This window comes from Leuresthes tenuis, unplaced genomic scaffold (genome assembly GCF_036924035.1).
Source record: "Leuresthes tenuis unplaced genomic scaffold, fLeuTen1.0.hap1 SCAF_10, whole genome shotgun sequence".
Classification (NCBI taxonomy): Eukaryota; Metazoa; Chordata; class Actinopteri; order Atheriniformes; family Atherinopsidae; genus Leuresthes; species Leuresthes tenuis.
The window spans coordinates 25,759,801-25,773,972 of NW_027325364.1; the positions used below are offsets into that span (position 1 = coordinate 25,759,801).

Here is a 14,172-nt window from a genome sequence, read left to right on the forward strand (position 1 = left end):
TGGTCAGACATTCAAACCTTCTTGTAGCGGAACATATCCACTCTTGCTTTTGATGATGGGTATTCAAACCTACTTGTTGCCCGCTTTTCATTAATTATGGGTGGACATACACACCTTGTCGCAGCCAAACACCTCCGCTCCCTGTTTTGATCATGGATGATTGGACATTCGCACCTTTTCTCACCCGCTTTTTACTATGGTCGGCCATTCACAGCTTCCTCTCCACCATACTTGTATGGTGGGATATTCACACCCACTTGCATCCGAAGACCTCCGCCCCCACTTTTGTTGATATTTAGTCGGTCATTCGCAGCTTACCCGCTTTTGGCAAACTATGGCCTTCTTGCAGCCAAACACATCTGATCTCGTTTTTGATGATGTAAGGTTAGGCATTCAGACCTTGCTTCACCTGCTTTTCACCAAATATAGTCGAACAGTCACACCTTCTTGCAGCCGAACACTTCTGCTCCACCTTTTAGTGTTCTATGGGGTATTCACACCTTTTTTTTCACCGCATTTTATTGATTATGGTTGGAAATTCTCACCCACTCTTATCCGAAGACCTCTCCTCCTGCTTTTGTTAATATATAGTCGGGCATTCAAACCTTTTCTTACCCGCTTTTTACAAATTATGGTCGAACATTCACACCTACTTGCAGCCGAACACCTCCGCTCCCGCTTTTGATGGTGTATAGTCGGGCTTTCGAGCCTTTTCTTCCCCGGTTTTTACAAATTATGGTTGTACATTCAGACCTTGCAGCCGAAAACCTCCGCTCCCTCATTTGATCATACATTGTCAGGCATTCGCACCTTGTCTTACCCGCTTTTTATAAACTTTAGTCAGACATTCACACCTTGCAGCTGAACCACCTCCGCTCCCTGTTTTGATAATGTATGGTCTGGCAATACTACCTTTTCTTACCGGTTTGTGAGTAATTATGGCTGGACATTCACACCTACTTGCAGCCGAACACCACTTTTCCAGCTTTTGATGATGTATGGTCCGGCATTCTAGTCTTTTCTAACACATTTTTCAGCAATTATGGTTTGACATTCACACCTACTCACAGCCTAACACTTCCGCTCCCGCATTTGATGGTGTATAGTCGGGCATTCTCACCCTTTCTCATCAGCTTTTTGCAAATTATGATCTGACATTCACACCTACTTGCAGTCGAACAGCTCTGCTCCCGCTTTTGATTATGTTTGGTTGGATATTCGAAACTTTTCTTCACTGCTTTTTACAAACTTTGGTTGGACGTTCACACCTTCTTGCAGCCGAACACCTCCGCTTCCGCTTTTGATGGTATATATTCGGGCATTCGAACGTTTTCTTACCCGCTTTTTACAAACCATGGTCGGACTTTCACACCTTCTTGTAGCCGAACAACTCCACTCCCGCTATTGATTGTGTACAGTCGGGTATTTTAACCTTTTCTTACCCGCTTTTTACCAACTATTGTTGGACATTCATACCGTCTTACAGCGGAACACCTCCGCTCCCTCTTTTGATGGTGTATGTTCGGGCATTCGAACCTTTTCTTACCCGCATTTTACGAACTATGGTCGGACATTCAAAACTTCTTTTAGCCGAACACATCCACTCCTGCTTTTGATGATGTATGGTTGAGCATTCGCACCTTTTCTTACCCATTTTTTACAAACTATGGTCGGACATTCACACCTTCTTGCAGCTGAACACCTCCTCTCCCGCTTATGATGATGTGTGGTTTGATATTCGAAAATTTTCTTTCATGTTTTCTAGCAATTATTGATGGACATTCAGACCTTCTTGCAGCTGAACACCTCCGCTCCCGCTTTTGATGATGTATAGTCGGGCTTTCGAGCCTTTTCTTCCCCGGTTTTTACAAATTATGGTTGGACATTCAGACCTTCTTGCAGCCGAAAACCTCCACTCCCTCTTTTGATCATACATTGTCGGGCATTCGCACCTTTTCTTACCCGCTTTTTACAAACCATGGTCGGACTTTCACACCTTCTTGTAGCCGAACAACTCCGCTCCCGCTATTGATTGTGTACAGTCGGGTATTTTAACCTTTTCTTACCCGCTTTTTACCAACTATGGTTGGACATTCACACCGTCTTACAGCGGAACACCTCCGCTCCCTCTTTTGATGGTGTATGTTCGGGCACTCGAACCTTTTCTTACCCGCTTTTTACAAACTATGGTCAGACATTCAAACCTTCTTGTAGCGGAACATATCCACTCTTGCTTTTGATGATGGGTATTCAAACCTACTTGTTGCCCGCTTTTCATTAATTATGGGTGGACATACACACCTTGTCGCAGCCAAACACCTCCGCTCCCTGTTTTGATCATGTATGATTGGACATTCGCACCTTTTCTCACCCGCTTTTTACTATGGTCGGCCATTCACAGCTTCCTCTCCACCATACTTGTATGGTGGGATATTCACACCCACTTGCATCCGAAGACCTCCGCCCCCACTTTTGTTGATATTTAGTCGGTCATTCGCAGCTTACCCGCTTTTGGCAAACTATGGCCTTCTTGCAGCCAAACACATCTGATCTCGTTTTTGATGATGTAAGGTTAGGCATTCAGACCTTGCTTCACCTGCTTTTCACCAAATATAGTCGAACAGTCACACCTTCTTGCAGCCGAACACTTCTGCTCCACCTTTTAGTGTTCTATGGGGTATTCACACCTTTTTTTTCACCGCATTTTATTGATTATGGTTGGAAATTCTCACCCACTCTTATCCGAAGACCTCTCCTCCCGCTTTTGATTATGTTTGGTTGGATATTCGAAACTTTTCTTCACTGCTTTTTACAAACTTTGGTTGGACGTTCACACCTTCTTGCAGCCGAACACCTCCGCTTCCGCTTTTGATGGTATATATTCGGGCATTCGAACGTTTTCTTACCCGCTTTTTACAAACCATGGTCGGACTTTCACACCTTCTTGTAGCCGAACAACTCCGCTCCCGCTATTGATTGTGTACAGTCGGGTATTTTAACCTTTTCTTACCCGCTTTTTACCAACTATTGTTGGACATTCACACCGTCTTACAGCGGAACACCTCCGCTCCCTCTTTTGATGGTGTATGTTCGGGCATTCGAACCTTTTCTTACCCGCATTTTACGAACTATGGTCGGACATTCAAAACTTCTTTTAGCCGAACACATCCACTCCTGCTTTTGATGATGTATGGTTGAGCATTCGCACCTTTTCTTACCCATTTTTTACAAACTATGGTCGGACATTCACACCTTCTTGCAGCTGAACACCTCCTCTCCCGCTTATGATGATGTGTGGTTTGATATTCGAAAATTTTCTTTCATGTTTTCTAGCAATTATTGATGGACATTCAGACCTTCTTGCAGCTGAACACCTCCGCTCCCGCTTTTGATGATGTATAGTCGGGCTTTCGAGCCTTTTCTTCCCCGGTTTTTACAAATTATGGTTGGACATTCAGACCTTCTTGCAGCCGAAAACCTCCACTCCCTCTTTTGATCATACATTGTCGGGCATTCGCACCTTTTCTTACCCGCTTTTTACAAACCATGGTCGGACTTTCACACCTTCTTGTAGCCGAACAACTCCGCTCCCGCTATTGATTGTGTACAGTCGGGTATTTTAACCTTTTCTTACCCGCTTTTTACCAACTATGGTTGGACATTCACACCGTCTTACAGCGGAACACCTCCGCTCCCTCTTTTGATGGTGTATGTTCGGGCACTCGAACCTTTTCTTACCCGCTTTTTACAAACTATGGTCAGACATTCAAACCTTCTTGTAGCGGAACATATCCACCTTTGCTTTTGATGATGGGTATTCAAACCTACTTGTTGCCCGCTTTTCATTAATTATGGGTGGACATACACACCTTGTCGCAGCCAAACACCTCCGCTCCCTGTTTTGATCATGTATGATTGGACATTCGCACCTTTTCTCACCCGCTTTTTACTATGGTCGGCCATTCACAGCTTCCTCTCCACCATACTTGTATGGTGGGATATTCACACCCACTTGCATCCGAAGACCTCCGCCCCCACTTTTGTTGATATTTAGTCGGTCATTCGCAGCTTACCCGCTTTTGGCAAACTATGGCCTTCTTGCAGCCAAACACATCTGATCTCGTTTTTGATGATGTAAGGTTAGGCATTCAGACCTTGCTTCACCTGCTTTTCACCAAATATAGTCGAACAGTCACACCTTCTTGCAGCCGAACACTTCTGCTCCACCTTTTAGTGTTCTATGGGGTATTCACACCTTTTTTTTCACCGCATTTTATTGATTATGGTTGGAAATTCTCACCCACTCTTATCCGAAGACCTCTCCTCCTGCTTTTGTTAATATATAGTCGGGCATTCAAACCTTTTCTTACCCGCTTTTTACAAATTATGGTCGAACATTCACACCTACTTGCAGCCGAACACCTCCGCTCCCGCTTTTGATGGTGTATAGTCGGGCTTTCGAGCCTTTTCTTCCCCGGTTTTTACAAATTATGGTTGTACATTCAGACCTTGCAGCCGAAAACCTCCGCTCCCTCATTTGATCATACATTGTCAGGCATTCGCACCTTGTCTTACCCGCTTTTTATAAACTTTAGTCAGACATTCACACCTTGCAGCTGAACCACCTCCGCTCCCTGTTTTGATAATGTATGGTCTGGCAATACTACCTTTTCTTACCGGTTTGTGAGTAATTATGGCTGGACATTCACACCTACTTGCAGCCGAACACCACTTTTCCAGCTTTTGATGATGTATGGTCCGGCATTCTAGTCTTTTCTAACACATTTTTCAGCAATTATGGTTTGACATTCACACCTACTCACAGCCGAACACTTCCGCTCCCGCATTTGATGGTGTATAGTCGGGCATTCTCACCCTTTCTCATCAGCTTTTTGCAAATTATGATCTGACATTCACACCTACTTGCAGTCGAACAGCTCTGCTCCCGCTTTTGATTATGTTTGGTTGGATATTCGAAACTTTTCTTCACTGCTTTTTACAAACTTTGGTTGGACGTTCACACCTTCTTGCAGCCGAACACCTCCGCTTCCGCTTTTGATGGTATATATTCGGGCATTCGAACGTTTTCTTACCCGCTTTTTACAAACCATGGTTGGACTTTCACACCTTCTTGTAGCCGAACAACTCCGCTCCCGCTATTGATTGTGTACAGTCGGGTATTTTAACCTTTTCTTACCCGCTTTTTACCAACTATTGTTGGACATTCACACCGTCTTACAGCGGAACACCTCCGCTCCCTCTTTTGATGGTGTATGTTCGGGCATTCGAACCTTTTCTTACCCGCATTTTACGAACTATGGTCGGACATTCAAAACTTCTTTTAGCCGAACACATCCACTCCTGCTTTTGATGATGTATGGTTGAGAATTCGCACCTTTTCTTACCCATTTTTTACAAACTATGGTCGGACATTCACACCTTCTTGCAGCTGAACACCTCCTCTCCCGCTTATGATGATGTGTGGTTTGATATTCGAAAATTTTCTTTCATGTTTTCTAGCAATTATTGATGGACATTCAGACCTTCTTGCAGCTGAACACCTCCGCTCCCGCTTTTGATGATGTATAGTCGGGCTTTCGAGCCTTTTCTTCCCCGGTTTTTACAAAATTATCGTTGGACATTCAGACCTTCTTGCAGCCGAAAACATCCGCTCCCTCTTTTGATCATACATTGTCGGGCATTCGCACCTTCTCTTACCCGCTTTTTACAAACCAGGGTCGGACTTTCACACCTTTTAGTAGCCGAACAACTCCGCTCCCGCTATTGATTGTGTACAGTCGGGTATTTTGACCTTTTCTTACCCGCTTTTTACCAACTATGGTCAGACATTCATACCTTCTTACAGTGGAACACCTCCGCTCCCTCTTTTGATGGTGTATGTTCGGGCATTCGAACCTTTTCTTACCCGCTTTTTACAAACTATGGTCGGACATTAAAACCTTCTTGTAGCCGAACACATCCACTCCTGCTTTTGATGATGTATGGTTGGGCATTCGTACCTTTTCTTACCCATTTTGCAGTAATTATGGGTGGACATTCACACCTTTTTGCATTTTAACACCTCCTCTCCCGCTTATGATCATGTGCGGTTTGATATTCGAAAATTCTCTTCCATGTTTTCTAGCAATTATTGATGGACATTCAGACCTTCTTGCAGCTGAACACCTCCGCTCCCTCCTTTGATGGTGTATGTTCGGGCATTCGAACCTTTTCTTACCCGCTTTTTACAAACTATGGTCAGACATTCAAACCTTCTTGTAGCCGAACACATCCACTCCTGCTTTTGATGATGGGTATTCAAACCTACTTGTTGCCCGCTTTTCATTAATTATGGGTGGACAAACACACCTTGTCGCAGCCAAACACCTCCGCTCCCTGTTAGGATCATGTATGGTTGGGCATTCGTACCTTTTCTTACCCATTTTGCAGTAATTATGGGTGGACATTCACACCTTCTTGCATTTGAACACCTCCTCTGCCGCTTATGATCATGTGCGGTTTGATATTCGAAAATTCTCTTCCATGTTTTCTAGCAATTATTGATGGACATTCAGACCTTCTTGCAGCTGAACACCTCCGCTCCAGCTGTTGATGGTGTATAGTCGGGCTTTCGAGCCTTTTCTTCCCAGATTTTTACAAAATATGGATGGACATTCAGACCTTGTTTCAGCCGAAAACCTCCGCTCCCTCTTTTGATCATACATTGTCGGGCATTCGCACCTTTTCTTACCCGCTTTTTACAAACCATGGTCGGACTTTCACACCTTTTAGTAGCGGAACAACTCTGCTCCCGCTATTGATTATGTACAATCGGGTATTTTAACCTTTTCTTACCTGCTTTTTGCCAACTATGGTCGGACATTCACACCTTCTTACAGCGGAACACCTCCGCTCCCTCCTTTGATGGTGTATGTTCGGGCATTCGAACCTTTTCTTACCCGCTTTTTACAAACTATGGTCAGACATTCACACCTTCTTGCAGCCGAACACTTCCGCTCTACCTTTTAGTGTTCTATGGGGTATTCACACCTTTTTTTTCACCGCATTTTATAGATTTTGGTTGTAAATTCTCACCCACTCTTATCCGAAGACCTCTCCTCCTGCTTTGGTTAATATATAGTCGGGCATTCGAACCTTTTCTTACCCGCTTTTTACAAATTATGGTCGAACATTCACACCTACTTGCAGCCGAACACCTCCGCTCCCGCTTTTGATGGTGTATAGTCGGGCTTTCGAGCCTTTTCTTCCCCGGTTTTTACAAATTATGGTCGGACATTCAGACCTTGCAGCCGAAAACCTCCGCTCCCTCTTTTGATCATACATTGTCAGGCATTCGCACCTACTTGCAGCCGAATACTTCCGCTCCACCTTTTAGTGATGTATGGTTGGCATTTGCACCTTTTCTTACCCTTTCTTACCCTACTGATTGCTTACGATTAAGTTGTTTTTTCTCAAACTACAACATTTTTTTAATTGTTGAAACTTGATTTGAAGTGGATAAATAAGGAGGACAAACAGTTTTGAGTCAGGCTGATAGAAGGAATTAATTTTATAGCAAAATCTGTATTTCGTCATATGTCGAGAGATGCTTATTGCTGAAGAAGTACAAAGTACAACGTTGTTTATCGTTGAAACTTGATTAGACATGAATAAATATGAAGGACAAAGCAGTCTTAACTTGGTTAGAGTTAAGGTTTTATAGGAGAATCCGAATTCGTGCATAACTCGTAAAATAGAGCTTATTTTCGGATTCCTGAAGAATGAGTCTGGTTCTTTCTCATAATACAAAGTTTGTTGTTTATTGTTGAAACTTCATCAGAAGTGAAGAAATAAATGAATGCCTATCAACAAATGTGGGATCTAAACTCTAGTGCTTCCTCTAAAATAATTTCCTTTCTCAATTCAGAAATGTGTGTGTGTAAGTTACAACACCCGTGACACCAAAACGGCTTTCTTTTCTCTCTTTTCTCTACACTCTGCACTGTGAGAACACACACCAAATCAGAAAGGCTTTTTTCTCTCTTTTCTACGTTATGGACTGTGGGGACACAAAACCGCTCTCTCTTTTTTTTTTTGATTGTGTGCCAGGGCGTTGTCTCACGTATTAGATTATGCTTACGATACGAATGGGTTTATCAGTCACATCAGAATCCATACATACTGATCCTCCCGTAATAAAATGGTCGGATCTTATCAAACACACTTTGTTTCTTGTGACAATCAAGTCAGCGAAACAGCGTATACACGTCAAGACACTGAATCAAGTTTGCCACAAGAACTCATAAGTTTGGCAGTATTGCTCTGCCGTCAGCAATCATACACCCATTTTATTTTCGTGAGACATGTGCAGGCACCTGTTCATCTACTGTTCTATCACTATGAATTAGTTTATCTATTATCAATAAGGATACTTCTACAACTACTATCAAAGTATGTCCAGACTTCTTATGTTGTCAGTTGCTATATATGAATAAGTGGGTAGCTACTGACAAGCATTAAGCATGTCACACAGCCCAAACATATAACATTTCAGGACACACCACACAGTTAACAACCACCGTGAAGTGTCAAAGCCCAAACATGTAACATTCAACAGGACACATTCAAATCAAACAGTCAGACAACATACAAGAACATATACCCCAGCCGGCATTGCTCCCTGCCTATTTTCCTACAGCTCACTATGTGTGCGCACACCTTTATTCACAAACTCTTCAACTTATACTCTTTTACCGAAGCTGCTACAGCTCGATTGGCCGAATACCGAATAATCCTAATTCGGTGAATTTGACATCTGCCTTACATGTAACAGATTAGCGGTTTAGCAGTTTTAATTTAGTTTGAGTGAAGGAATTCATTTTATAGCAAAATCCGAAATCGTGAAGAACTCATGAAAGTAAGCTTATTCTCGGATTCCTGAAACTTTGGATTTGCTATTTCATTTACTGCAAAGTACAACGTTGGTTTTTTTGTTTAAATCTTTCAAGACAAGGTAAATATGAAGGACAAAGCAGTTTTAACATAGTTTGAGTGAAGGAATTCATTTTATTGATAAAATCCCAAGAGTCTACTGAGAAAAGAGAGTGAATGCGAAGTAGACTTTAACACGGCTCTGGGAGCGAGCCGAGTGCGGGCTAACCGGGAGAATTGCTTGAAAGAAACGCGACACCGAATGAGCGGTCAGAACAAAGCCTCAATACGGTTTTCCCGTGGTGTTTTTGTTGCTGCCTTGTCTTTTGCACAGAGTAAAAGACAAGGCAGCCATCGAATAGGGCCCGATTGTTCCTACTTGGTCAGCCGAGGAGCAAGGGGGGGGGGGGGGGGGGGGGGGGAGCAAGCGTTTCAACCAAGCAAAGCTCACCATGGGGAAGGTGGCTATGCCAACTAGCCTGATGCCCTGCTCCCGCAGTGACGGATAATCGTACTCTGGTTTCTCTTCATAACGTACAAGTCTTTCACCTTTTACTAAAGACTTCTGTGGAGAGCAGCACTAATGAGTTGTTTCTATTTTTGGCAGGCTTTACCTTTGCGGGTGAAGCCCTTTCTGTCTGTGCAAAAGAAATCTTGTTACTGTGCAGAGTGACTTCTCTGAGTAGAGTCGCCTTACTTGTTGCGACTGTGCCGATGTTCGAAGCTGGAGTGCAAAGTTGTTGCTTGAATGGTGCTTGCTGGAGCGTGCGGGAGTGCAAAGTTATACCATTTAAAAGGGCTGAAGAGTGCTCAGTGCAGCGGGTGGGCGGAGGTGCAAAGTGACACTCTGGCCACCTATGGCCATAAAAAGAACAGGGGTGTTAGCGGACAAGTGCGCATTGTGCCAGGAAGGGCCCTCGGACGTGAACCAGTGGACAGTTGTCGCTTCTCGGCCTTTTGGCTAAGATCAAGTGTAGTATCTGTTCTTATCAGTTTAATATCTGATATGTCCTCTATACGAGGACTACATATTAAATGGATTTTTAGCAATAGGAGTTGAAAAAGTAGCTTGCTCCGTTCACTCCAACCATTGACCCCGTACTGCAGTGCCGCTGGGAACGGTGCGCTCTTCTCTACTCTTGTGAAAAAGCAAACAGCGGTGCAGGATGCAAGTTTCAGGGAGCCCAAGATGAAACTTTCTTTTAGTCTGCTGAGAAAAGAGAGTGAATGCGATGTAGACTTTAACCCGGCTATGGGAGCGAGCCGAGTGTCGGCTAACCGGGAGAATTGCTTGAAAGAAACGCCATACCAAATGAGCGGTCAGAACAAAGCCTCAATACGGTGTTCCCGTTGTGTTTTTGTTGCTGCCGCTGTTTGCTTTTTCACAAGAGCGCACCTGTTGAGGGGGGCTCTGGGGGGGCCTGGGTGATGGTGGGTCTCAGGCCCGGGCTGCTGCGACTGGTGTGACCGGGTGGTTTGTTTGTTTGTTGTTGTTTGTTTGTTTTTTGTAAAGGTCCTCCGGAGTGGGGTTGGGTTGAGTGGGGTGGGGCGGGATGGGTACCTTCTGGGGGTACAGTAGCTCCCAGAATATGGTCGCTGCAGGCCCCGAGCCTGGTGGACATCAGGCCCTCCTGTCCTGTGTTGGCTCCCTGGTAGCGGGGATGCCTATTGCAGCCAGTCCCTGGCTGCCCCCAGTGTATATCCCCATTCTCCCTTCTGGCTCCTGTACACAGCACACACTCACACATGAAGGGTTTTGGGGGCGTGTGTGTTCGGTGGGGTGTAGTGGACTCTGCAGTAGTTGCACTCTGCAGTTCCCACCCCTGTTTTAATTACACCTTAGACATTACTACTTATCAAACACACTCACACACACACATTAGGTCTTGGGGGGTGGTTACACTGAGTGGCATCTGGTGGGCGGGGCTCTTTGGGTATGTAGGCTGCCCAGAGGGCCACGCTCCCAGTTCTACAAGTTTGGCTGCCCCTCAATTTTAATTGCTCACTATTAGAAAATATTGAAGAGCCAGAAGGGTGAGGGGAGGGGTCTTCTTCGCACACCCCTGCTTCCTGGTTGCTGCTCGGGGCGGGAGGGGCCAGGAGGATTAATTAATTGTTCTGCTGGTTTGGGGTCTGTGGTGGCTGGGGGGCTGCTGGCCCCCTGGTGTGCCCGCTGCACTACACCCCAGCGGAGTCGAGGGAGGGAGGACGTGTGGATGTATGGGACATGAAAGTGTGTGTGGTAATGATTGGGCCTGGATCTTGGACTTGCTGTCGCCTGGCCTGCCTGTACTTCTCCCGATGGGGGGGGGCGGCGTGGCCTCTCTCCGCTGCTCGCGACTTCACCCACCTGTGGGCACGTCTTGACTCCCAGGGCACTTGGCCAGGGGTGCTGGGGCAGGCGCTGACCCACTGTGTGGCTGTCTGGGGCGCTTGGCCCTCCTGGGTATTGGGTGGGGCCTCTGTCGGGGGGTTTGGGGGCGCTCGGGCTCCTGGGGCCCGGATCCAGTGCACGGCCCATGTCTGGGCGGCTGGGGCCTGGCGACGTCGGTGGGCTGTTGCCCCTGGCTCCCGGAGAGCCTCTGCCCTATGCTTATGGGGGCTCTTTCCGGGGGCTTCCTCTGCAGTCTTCTGGGTGGATGCGTGGTTGCCCCTGCGGTGGGCTTCCTGGGTTCTGTGCTCTGTGGGGGCTGCTGGTGGCCTGGGTCTTGTGGCCCTCTCTGCCTGCTTCTGATTGCTTGGGGGGGCTGTGGATTGTGGCCCTGTACGCTTATACACTCATAACTAAGCACGGTTATCATGTAGGTCCTGTGCCATGGGTGTTGCATGTTCTCACACACACACAACCACATTCATTAGTCCAGTAGCATGGTCGCTAAGCAGTTGATGTATTATCATGTCGTCTCAGGTCATCTATATCCACAGCTGTGTTGTATGCGATGTATGTTCTGTTTTTCTCTTCTTTCCTCTTCTTCTTTCCTTGTCCCCCGGTCCGGTTCAGTTCTATTACATGTCATATATTGTAAACAGAAATAAATAAATGGGCATCAAGGGGAGCTTTACATTTATAAAACTTCCCTTGGCAAAGCAAATCTGTTTGGCATCAAAGGTATTCAGACTACAATTCTGCTGCCATAATGCTGAACACGATAAGGGGAAAAAAAAAAAAAGTAAAGAAGACAGTTCTGCCGAAAGCCAGGGACTAGACCTGTTCTAAGTTCTGTACTTTTTAAAAGGGAGCCAACACAGGACAGGAGGGCCTGATGTCCACCAGGCTCGGGGCCTGCAGCGACCATATTCTGGGAGCTACTGTACCCCCAGAAGGTACCCATCCCGCCCCACCCCACTCAACCCAGCCCCACTCCGGAGGACCTCTACAAAAAACAAACAAACAACAACAAAAAACAAACAAACAAACCACCCGGTCACACCAGTCGCAGCAGCCCGGGCCTGAGACCCACCATCACCCAGGCCCCCCCAGGCCCCCCCCTCAACAGGTGCGCTCTTGTGAAAAAGCAAACAGCGGCAGCAACAAAAACACAACGGGAACACCGTATTGAGGCTTTGTTCTGACCGCTCATTTGGTATGGCGTTTCTTTCAAGCAATTCTCCCGGTTAGCCCGCACTCGACTCGCTCCCAGAGCCGTGTTAAAGTCTACTTCGCATTCACTCTCTTTTCTCAGCAGACTAAGAGAAAGTTTCATCTTGGGCTCCCTGAAACTTGCATCCTGCACCGCTGTTTGCTTTTTCACAAGAGTAGAGAAGAGCGCACCGTTCCCAGCGGCACTGCAGTACGGGGTCAATGGTTGGAGTGAACGGAGCAAGCTACTTTTTCAACTCCTATTGCTAAAAATCCATTTAATATGTAGTCCTCGTATAGAGGACATATCAGATATTAAACTGATAAGAACAGATACTACACTTGATCTTAGCCAAAAGGCCGAGAAGCGACAACTGTCCACTGGTTCACGTCCGAGGGCCCTTCCTGGCACAATGCGCACTTGTCCGCTAACACCCCTGTTCTTTTTATGGCCATAGGTGGCCAGAGTGTCACTTTGCACCTCCGCCCACCTGCTGCACTGAGCACTCTTCAGCCCTTTTAAATGGTATAACTTTGCACTCCCGCACGCTCCAGCAAGCACCATTCAAGCAACAACTTTGCACTCCAGCTTCGAACATCGGCACAGTCGCAACAAGTAAGGCGACTCTACTCAGAGAAGTCACTCTGCACAGTAACAAGATTTCTTTTGCACAGACAGAAAGGGCTTCACCCGCAAAGGTAAAGCCTGCCAAAAATAGAAACAACTCATTAGTGCTGCTCTCCACAGAAGTCTTTAGTAAAAGGCGAAAGACTTGTACGTTATGAAGAGAAACCAGAGTACGATTATCCGTCACTGCGGGAGCAGGGCATCAGGCTAGTTGGCATAGCCACCTTCCCCATGGTGAGCTTTGCTTGGTTGAGACGCTTGCTCCCCCCCCCCCCCCCCCCCCCCCCCTTGCTCCTCGGCTGACCAAGTAGGAACAATCGGGCCCTATTCGATGGCTGCCTTGTCTTTTACTAAAAGACAAGGCAGCAACAAAAACACCACGGGAAAACCGTATTGAGGCTTTGTTCTGACCGCTCATTCGGTGTCGCGTTTCTTTCAAGCAATTCTCCCAGTTAGCCCGCACTCGGCTCGCTCCCAGAGCCGTGTTAAAGTCTACTTCGCATTCACTCTCTTTTCTCAGCAGACTTTTGGGATTTTATCAATAAAATGAATTCCTTCACTCAAACTATGTTAAAACTGCTTTGTCCTTCATATTTACCATGTCTTGAAAGATTTAAACAAAAAAACCAACGTTGTACTTTGCAGTAAAAGAAATAGCAAATCTAAAGTTTCAGGAATCCGAGAATAAGCTTACTTTCATGAGTTCTTCACGATTTCGGATTTTGCTATAAAATGAATTCCTTCACTCAAACTAAATTAAAACTGCTAAACCGCTAATCTGTTACATGTAAGGCAGATGTCAAATTCACCGAATTAGGATTATTCGGTATTCGGCCAATCGAGCTGTAGCAGCTTCGGTAAAAGAGTATAAATTGAAGAGTTTGTGAATAAAGGTGTGCACACACATGGTGAGCTGTAGGAAAATAGGCAGGGAGCAATGCCGACTGGGGTATATGTTCTTGTATGTTGTCTGACTGTTTGATTTGAATATGTTGTGTAAGTGTCCTGTTGAATGTTACATGTTTGGGCTTTG

At 45.8% G+C, this 14,172-nt stretch overlaps 4 non-coding genes across 4 annotated transcripts; 2 read left to right on the plus strand and 2 right to left on the minus strand.

Annotated features, from left to right (window-relative positions):
• The first annotated feature begins 9,442 nt into the window (after positions 1-9,442).
• LOC140317388 (U5 spliceosomal RNA) lies at positions 9,443-9,556 on the plus strand. Its single transcript, XR_011917707.1, has one exon. It is a non-coding gene; the product is annotated as a U5 spliceosomal RNA (small nuclear RNA).
• A 316-nt stretch (positions 9,557-9,872) lies between these two features.
• LOC140317012 (U2 spliceosomal RNA) lies at positions 9,873-10,063 on the plus strand. Its single transcript, XR_011917366.1, has one exon. It is a non-coding gene; the product is annotated as a U2 spliceosomal RNA (small nuclear RNA).
• A 2,629-nt stretch (positions 10,064-12,692) lies between these two features.
• On the minus strand, positions 12,693-12,883 carry LOC140317013 (U2 spliceosomal RNA). The gene has a single exon (XR_011917367.1). It is a non-coding gene; the product is annotated as a U2 spliceosomal RNA (small nuclear RNA).
• Positions 12,884-13,199: 316 nt separating this feature from the next.
• On the minus strand, positions 13,200-13,313 carry LOC140317199 (U5 spliceosomal RNA). Its single transcript, XR_011917533.1, has one exon. It is a non-coding gene; the product is annotated as a U5 spliceosomal RNA (small nuclear RNA).
• Between the last annotated feature and the right edge of the window lie 859 nt (positions 13,314-14,172).